The following is an 8,664-nucleotide window of genomic DNA, read 5'->3' as shown; positions in this document are numbered from 1 at the left end:
CCCGGGCTTGCCAGCAACTGCTGCTGGGCCCCGCCCCCCGGCGCACACCGCGCCGCCGCCGCCACCGCCCGCAGGTCCCATTGGGCCGCGTCCGCGCCGCTCAAGCGCAGGTCCCGCCTCCCCGCACAGCCCCGCCCCTCACCGCCCCAGGGCCCACGCAGGCGCTGGCCTGCTGGCGGCTGAGACGTGGCACCGGCTCGCGGCCGCATCCGCTTGAGGTTCCTGGAGCCGCCCGACCACCGGGCGCGCAGCGGGAGGCACTGCCCTGCGGGAGGGAAAGAACTGGGAGGCTGGCAGGGAACGATGGAGAGATTAGCAATGAGGATGGTATTGTTACCAAAGCAAATAGCGTTGGGGCACGCGCCTAAAGCAGTCCAAGGCCCCAAGCTCCGGCGCCCCACCAAGCGGGGAGAGAGGAGGAAGAAAGAAGGATACCTGATCCTAGGGGACAAACAAAGTCAGGGTGGAAAGAGGACATAAGCTTGTAAAAAAATTGGAAAGAATTGAGTGAGATGAGGGAAGAGAGGTACCAATCAGGTCTGGCCAGTCTTTCTGGTGACAGCGATTCAGTTCCCGACTTTAGCTCTAAGTCAGATTCTTGGCCTCGAAAGCCTTCCGCTCCCCATTCCCACCCCCATCCACTGCCTCCATAACCCCCAGTTTTTTACAGAGGGGGAGTGGGTCGAATGTAAGGCTCGACTATCCAACACTAGGCGCCTGGGCTTAAACGCTGCTGGCCCATACTTCTGATGGCCCACGTCTCAGACAGTAGGAATTGCCTGGATTTGACAGCCTTCCATTGGACTCATGAACTATTAATCCTATGAATTAATGCACAAGTCCTGCCAAGAGAGACTTAATCAGAGAGAGATGATGTTTCTGAAAATTGATTACCTGAGCATTTGCTTTAATATTTAAATGCTATTTTTAGTCAAATGTAGATGGTTATTATAACGCTATTAATGGCCCAAGACTAGAATCAAATAAAAACTTGCCTGACGTACAGAACATTGCATGGTCTTCTGATCCCAGATGTCTGGTCTTACCTCACACTACTGCTCTCTTCCTACTCCACCTTTCAGCCGTTTACACTCTAACAACCCTGAACAGGTAGTTTCCCAACAGGTCCAACGTTCTCAAATCTTTTGCACATATTGGTTACTCTTTGGGGAATCCCCAGCCCATCTCTGCTTAAATGCTACTTCTTGGGGAAAACCCTTTTTGTCTTCCCCCAGAGAGGCTGGAGGACAGTCATTAACCTCTCATTCTTTGAGCTGCCTCCTTTAAAGCAATATGCTTCAATATTTTATGATTTTTTAATATGTTTCCCTACAAAGCTAAGTTTCTTGAGAGTAGAACAAGTCTTTGCATACCCAACACCTGGTATAAACTCTAGCACAAAGTAAGGGATCAAAAATGTTTTTGAAGGAGTGAAAAAAGTCATATGTTCTTAGCAGAATTGACTTTCTATGGCTGGTTATCTGATCAAATGAGCAAACGGCTTTCCAGCTTTTCTTAGAGGGAAAAAGATGCCATTTTAGCATGTGTTCGGAAAAGATGAAAACGCTAATTCAAAAAGATACATGCACCCCAATGTTCAAAGCAGCACTATTTACAATAGCCAAAGCATGGAAGCAGATACATGGATAAAGAATGTCCACTGACAGATACATGGATAAAGAAGATGTGGTATATACATATACAATGGAATACTACTCAGCCATAAAAAGGAATGAAATAAGGCCATTTGCAGCAACATGGATGGTCCTATAGATTATCAAACTAAGTGAAGTCAGACAAAGACAAATATCACTTATACGTGGAATCTAAAAAAATGATATAAATGAGCTTATTTACAAAACAGAAATAGACTCACAGACATAGAAAACAGCCTATGGTTACCAAAGGGGAAATGGAGGGAGGGATAAATTAGGATTTGAGAATTAACATATACATACTACTATATATAAAATAGATAACCAACAAGGACCTACTGTATGGCACAGGGAACTATATTCAATAACTTGTAATAACCTATAATAGAAAAGAATCTGAAAAAGAATATATATAGGGCTTCCCTGGTGGCGCAGAGGTTGAAAGTCCACCTGCCAATGCAAGGGACACGGGTTCGTGCCCCGGTCCGGGAAGATCCCACATGCCGTGGAGCGGCTGGGCCCGTGAGCCATGGCCGCTGAGCCTGCGCGTCCGGAGCCTGTGCTCTGTAATGGGAGATGCCACAACAGTGAGAGTCCCATGTACCGCAAAAAAAAAAAAAAAGAATATATATATATATATATATATATATATATATATAAAACTGAATATACATATAAAACTGAATCACTTTACTGTACACCTGAAACTAACACAACATTGTAAACCAACTATACATCAATAAAAAGTTGTTTGTTTTCAAAAAAACAAGAGAAAGAAAAAGATGCCCTTTTATAAGTGTCCTGAAAGAAAGGAAAATGTAACATTTAACTAATGAAAGTACTCACCTGCAAGCCCTTTAATATTTCAGGCCCTTAAACAGGTTCCTAAATTACCCAGAGCAAAGTTAAAAACCAGTGAATTGTTTGTTACTAGACAACACATTTTTTAATTCAAGAGGCAAAAAAAAAGTCTCTGTGTGTGTATGTGTTAGCCTCAGAACCCTCATCTAAGAGGTTCTGGTAGAACCTTAGTGATATTGCCAAGAAGTGAAGGTATGATTCCAAAGTTTGAACAATACTTTTGTGCATCACCAGAAAACTTGTTGATGGAACAAAGAAAATGTTAGTGGTATCACCAAAGTGCTCATGCTCAAACTATAATAATCTATGAACCCTTACTTTCCTCTTCTGCTTTCTACTCCATCATGACTATCAATTTGTCTTGTCCACCTCCATTCTACAGCTATTTCGGAAGGTGCTTATGCACCAGTTTCAAGGAAGAAACTTTGAAGGTCAATATTTTCCCAGCCCAAGCTTGAACAACCTCACCAACCCACTGCAACAAAGAGCCTTTGTAAACATGTGCCAATCAAGACACTGATACGGAAGAACTTTGTCTGACCTCCATCTATACATAGCTTTGCTTTAGCTGGACCTTTGGGGATAAGGGCTGGAGGAGAAGAAAATAAATGTCCTATGAAGGAAAGGAGACATCTGGGTCTGATTCAAACATCCAAGGAAATGGAAAAGATTTTCTCTCCTGAACAAAAGTTCTGAACTAATAATAATAATAATAATAATGATGGTAACGGGGTGTAATTCATTGTCTTTTTATGTAAGTCCATTTCCCTGTTCATGGGATTAGTCCTGTTGAATATGATGGTTCTCAGCCTTCTCCCTGCCATGCAGCCTGAAGGTCATCAGGGATTCCATTGCCATTGCTAAAGAAACGAAGAACCATAATTGAAATAGCTTTATAAGATTTTTAAATGCCCCCATATTTGTGATTTTTGTTATCCCTTATCTGGATTACAATAATAAGTATTGATAGCAATAAAATTATTAAAAAGGCCTCGGTACAAACTTCCAGTTATAAAATAAATAAGTCCTGGGGACGTAATGTACAGGATGGTGACTATAATTAATGATACTGTATTGTATATTTGAAAGTTGCTAAGAGAGTAGATCTTAAAAGTTCTCCTCACTATGTGTGGTGATGGATGTTAACTAGACTTAGTGTGGTGATCATTTCGCAATATATACATCAATCATGCTGTACATCTGAAACTAATATAATGTTATATGTCAATTATCTCATTTTAACATACATACATTTTATCTCATATATCTCTCATAATATACATACATATCTCATTTTAATATACATACATACATCCATCTCATTTTAATTATACATACATACATACATCTCATTTTAATTATACATACATTTAAAAAGCCCTGTGCATTACAAGAATAGGGGAAGCAGGGGCATATATATCCCACATCTTATGGAGTTATATGGAGAAGTGTACTTCAGTGGACAGAGAAGATGTCAAAGGAAAAAGAAGTAGGTTGAGCCACGAAGGCCTTTGAGAAGGAAGCAATGAACAGAAGAAGGCACCAGTCAGGGCCTCAGAAAGACCCCTTAAGTAAACCCCTCTGATTCCACCACTACCCCAGTTCATCCTAGACACTTTCACACCAGAGTGATTTTTCAAAACCACAGATCAGATCCTGTTTCTCCCTGCTTCCAATTCAGTGGGTATCCTTCACCTGAAGGATTAAGTCCAGACTCCTATGCACACACCCTTGGTAATTCAGATCTCACTCCTGTCGGTTTTATCAGCATCATCTCCCATCACTGTATTCAAGCATTTAACGGTCTAGCTATACTTTAACCTATTGGCAGTTCCCTAAAGAAGAATCCTATCATAAACTTTGCATCTGTGTATTTGCCCTTTTTAAAAGGAAGCATTAAGAAGGGAATCAAATGTTAAATAGTTAGGGCTTGACTATAGAGGACTAGTCACTCACAAAATAGGATTATAAGGGAACCAGAAAGTTCCCTTGTGCAAAATTACCTCCACTCCTTCCCTATCACATTGCCTAAACTCCACCTGTACATATATATTCAAGGCAGAACACCTCTCCCTCCCCACGGAGATCTACATTAAGTCATTATCATCTATTACACTTTAGAGTGTAACTATGAGATTATTTTCATTTGGATACCAGGTGTGAAAAAGTCACTGAGGAAATGCAAGCTTTGATGAGGATAAAACAAAGATAATTCTGAAATTAGAAGGAAGGCAGACCTGGACAGATTACCTTGGTTGATGACACTGGGCAAGAAAGGGACAATATAAGGGCATGTGGAACTAAGTATGGTAATGCCAGAGAAAGGAGGCCAAATTATGGAAGCAGGAATCAGAAATAAGTTGGTGCTGAAGGCAAACTTTCCCCACTGTGATGGCTGATTTTATGGGTCAATTTGGCTGCACTAGAGTGCCCAGATATTTGGTCAAATATTATATTCTGGATGTTTCTGTGAGGATGCTTTCAGATGAGGTTAACATTTAAATCAGTGGACTCAGTAAAGCACAATGAGCTCCATTACGTGGATGGGCCTCATCTAGTCAACTAAAAGTCTGAATAGAACAAAAGACTGACCTCCCCAGAGCTAGAAGGAATTCCCCAGCCAAACTGGACTTGGACTGCAACGTCAGCTCTTCCCTGTCTCCACCCTGACAGCCCATCCTGCAGATTTTGGACTTGGTAGCCTCCATGATTGCATGAGCCAATTCCTTAAAATGAATTTCTCTCTCCCTCTCTCCCCGCTACTAGTTCTGTTTCTCTAGAAAGCCTGACTAACACATCCATCGAAGGGTGATCTTATTGACTTCCTCAACGTGAATATATGTATTTATTTCAAATTTCTAGAGGATAGAGCTTTCAATGACAAATAATAGAAAGTTACTCAAACTAGCTGAAGAGGGGGTATTGGCTAATTAATTGGAAAGGACAGAGATACAAACAGCTTCAGATACATCTATATCCAGGCACACAAAAAATGTTGTCAGAACTCTCTTTGATTCTCTCTCTGACCTCATGGGCAGGGAAAAGACCCTAAAACAGCTCTGGAATCACATCTTTACAGCTTGCAGTCCAAGGGGAGAGAGGCTATTCCTCCATCCTCACTTTTTATATTTAGGCAAGGATTCTGATGGGTCTAGGGAGTCGTATGCCCCACTCTGGTGGCAAAGGTAGGACACGGTGATTGGACAGTTCCACCAGAGCCACATAGAGTCAGGAATAGGTAGAAGTTCTTCAAAGGAAAGGGCTAAAAGAATGAAGGGACACCAAGAAAACACTAACAAAAGATGTTCACTCCTCAGGCTTGAGAACAAAGGGTGCTGACTCCAACTAGAATTAATACATTCCCCAATACTCGCCTCCAGGGTGGCTCCAAAGTTCCCCAGTAGGCAGAACCTGGGGCAGAGTTTTCTACCTCTGCTAGAAAGAAACTCATTCTACTGCCAAGAAATTGTCAACAAATTGGAAACCGTGAGATTAACTGGTCCTATCTACTATTTCTATCCTGTAGGATGTGATCAGAGCCAAAATAGAGGTGGACCATTCAGGGAGCTGCCTAGAGTTGAAAGATGACTCCAAATGTAAGGAGACAGAAGAATACTGTTTTCTAGAGTTTCTTTCAAAAGTCGATTCTGCAGACTGCAAGCACCCTGTGGAATTATTATTGATAACTCTAATGTGGAGAAGCAGAGTATAAGGCTAGGGTTTCCCAAAGGGATGATGTAAATTCCCACTGGACTGGAGAGCAGCCAGCTTCATATTCCTGCATGAAAAAAATGTACACATATGCACACAGATGTGTACAAATGTACACATTTGGCCCATGATGGTCTGAAGCAAGTAAAAGATGGTCCACTAGGAAGCAGCACCTATGAAGACAAGGAATGCTTTTCCCTTTCCTGAGGTAGGAATACTCGGGAAAGGTACGAGGGTTCAATTCCCTAATGGCAGTGTGCATAGGCTCTGCACCCAGAATATCAGGGTCCATGTTCTTGGCTTTTCCACTTAATTTCTATGGCAATGGAATATGTACTTCTCCTCTCTGTGCCTCATGGGGACAATAATAGTTACCCATCTCATAGGATTAAATGACTTCATAAATATAAGGTGCTGAGAACAGGGTCATAGTGAATGCTCAATGAAAGTCTATTTTTATATATTTTGCTCCTTATCATTCTGTATTAGGGCTTGGTGGGGCTCATGGCAGGCACCCCAAAATATGCCTCAATGTCATATTATTTTGAATTAAAGTTACTTAAGAAATGGCTGATACAAGAGGGACTCTGACCCTCCTGTCTCCCTGAAAGCAGGAAATAAATCTTCCATGTGACAGGTGCCCTCCCTGTACTGGGAGATAGGAAGACATCCTTATCACCAGAGATAGGGAATTCAGGCCAAAAGACTACCTAAACAAACCTTGTTATTTCCTTCCTAACTCACTAGCCAAGTCCAAACTGTTTAAATTCCTTACTAATTAGCACCCAAACCTAAATTTCTTTGTTCTGTCAATTCCTCTCAAATTAATTTTGTCTAAAAACATAAAAGCTAACGCTTTGGCCACTTCTTGGGTCCCATTACTATGAGACCTCTGTGTGCAAGAATTAAAATTTGTTTCTTTTTCTCCTTTTAATCTAGTTTGTGTCAATTTTATTGTTAGTCCAGTCACAAGAACTCAAAAGGGGTAGAGGGGGAAATTACCCACTCCTTGACAGGCTTCACCCTAATTTTGTTTAGTAAAAAACCCTCCAGGTGCTTTGGCCAATAATCTCAGTTTCAAATACATATTGAAATGTCCCATAGTGTTTTTTTGTTTGTTTTTTTAATTTCTATTGTTTAAGACAACCAGTTTTTGTTTTTTTAGTTTATTTATTTTGCCTGCGCTGGGTCTTCGTTGCGGCATGTGGGCTTCTCTACTTGTGGCACGCGGGCTTAGTTGTGTTATGTGGAATCTTATTTCCCTGACCAGGGGTCGAACCCGGGCCCCCTGTGTTGGGAGCGTGGAGTCTTAACTATTGGCCCACCAGGGAAGTTCCAACAAGCTCCCTTTTGTAGAAAATCTTTCCAATAACTTGGCCTCTCTGTTCTGTGACTTCCTCTTCCAGTAACTAAATCCCCCACTCACCTCAGCCACTTATTTCGTGGCCAGACCCAAGACTTGTCATTAACTGCATCTCCTCCACAATCTCAACTTCCTGTAGCTTCAGCAAGTTAATGTGCCTACCTTACGCAGTAATTCCCATAGTCTAACCTGAATTCATCTATAACGGCTCAGGAAACAAATTCTCCAACTGCAATGCCTGGTTCTGTGAACCAAAAGAAGAAAAATTAAAACTTCTCTTCCCAGCATTCACAACTGCTGGAGTTCTTTCTGTTTCCATCCCTATTTTAATCTCAGTACTTTTGGGGAACAGAATTCCAAAGATGCAATGTACCTATCTTTCCTTTCCTGATATTGTCTGTGAACTGTTGACTCTGAATTCCTATAGAAAAACAAGAGAGAAGGATAATTTGCTACTTGGGCTATCTGAAAAAGCTCTACACATATGGTAGAAAGATAACTGTCCAAATTTTTGGCATGGTACAGATTATAGATCTCTGAGTCAGGAGAAGCCAGTAGAAGGACCAAGCAGTTTCACATCTTTTTTTTCAGACAGATTTTGTATCATAAGGTAAAGCCTGAGCATACTAAGGCAGTTTTTCTCAATTCAGCCTGCTCTGTCTTGTAATCAATGGAAATTTTGTCTATATTCTAGAACTTGGTTCTTCATCAGTTTTCAGCATTATGATTTTTCTTTTTTTTTTTTTGGTCTTTCAGTGGGAAGTTATGTGATACTACATTGGGGGCTACTAGGTAGATACTATTTTAAAACTAAAAATTGTTTAGTGTTTTTTTTTAACAAGGTAAAAATTCAGTAAACATAGTTTCAAACATCTCATAAAAAGCTAAGCCATTTTAGAATATCTTAAAAAGATTCTCCCTATTTACTTCTGTATTAAAAAAGTAAATAAATTAGATTGGGGGGGATGTATTTTAAACTGCTTCACACATTATGCAAAGAAGGAACCATGAGAAATGAAGAACAAAAATAAAAATATCCCTGGATAAAATCCACGTGTACAGAAGATGATTCAG

The sequence above is a fragment of the Delphinus delphis genome, chromosome 12, assembly GCF_949987515.2.
Source record: "Delphinus delphis chromosome 12, mDelDel1.2, whole genome shotgun sequence".
Taxonomy (NCBI): Eukaryota; Metazoa; Chordata; class Mammalia; order Artiodactyla; family Delphinidae; genus Delphinus; species Delphinus delphis.
Note: the sequence above shows the minus strand (reverse complement) of the source record.